Raw genomic sequence first — 588 nt, 5'->3', positions numbered from 1 at the left:
GATGGAAGGGGTCTGGATGCAAAGAGGTTGAGGTCGGAAGGGGATGTTACAAGTGCGGGGTAGAAGTGAGGAAAATGACCAGCACTTAGACACGGGGCCTTTGCTGAAGCTTTTATTGAATTTAAACTTTGCGTGCAGCACAAGCTTTGCTCTGCTTGGTAATATTAGCTTGCATAGAAACACATAACACAAATTGCAACAGGCAGACAGATTCACCTGAACACAGCATTAAATTTTCTTTTCATGCACAACGGAGCTGGCTAACATGAAAGACTGTTTGAAGCAAAACATTTTGCAGATTTGTGAAAGCTGCCTGTCACTCCTTCGCCTCAATGTGGCGCAGTTACTTTGACACTTAAACACTGAACAGACGTCTCTGCCTTTACTGGACCATCCTGAACTCCCTATGCAGTCTGTGCAAAAAGCAGCTTTAGCTCCATCAGTGTCCTCATGTTTAAGATTTAGCCTCGGGATAGGATGGGATTTTTTGAATGTCCCAACGTTTCTTTTCCTTCCAGTTTTGTTTATAGGGTGACCTTGAATAGGTTTGTAAAAAGATGCTATGGAATGTGGGTGTTGCTGGCGAGA

This window comes from Chiloscyllium plagiosum, unplaced genomic scaffold (genome assembly GCF_037043375.1).
Source record: "Chiloscyllium plagiosum isolate Xiang-an unplaced genomic scaffold, Cpla_swu_hap1 HiC_scaffold_48, whole genome shotgun sequence".
NCBI classification, from domain to species: domain Eukaryota; kingdom Metazoa; phylum Chordata; class Chondrichthyes; order Orectolobiformes; family Hemiscylliidae; genus Chiloscyllium; species Chiloscyllium plagiosum.
This window is presented reverse-complemented; position numbering follows the sequence as displayed.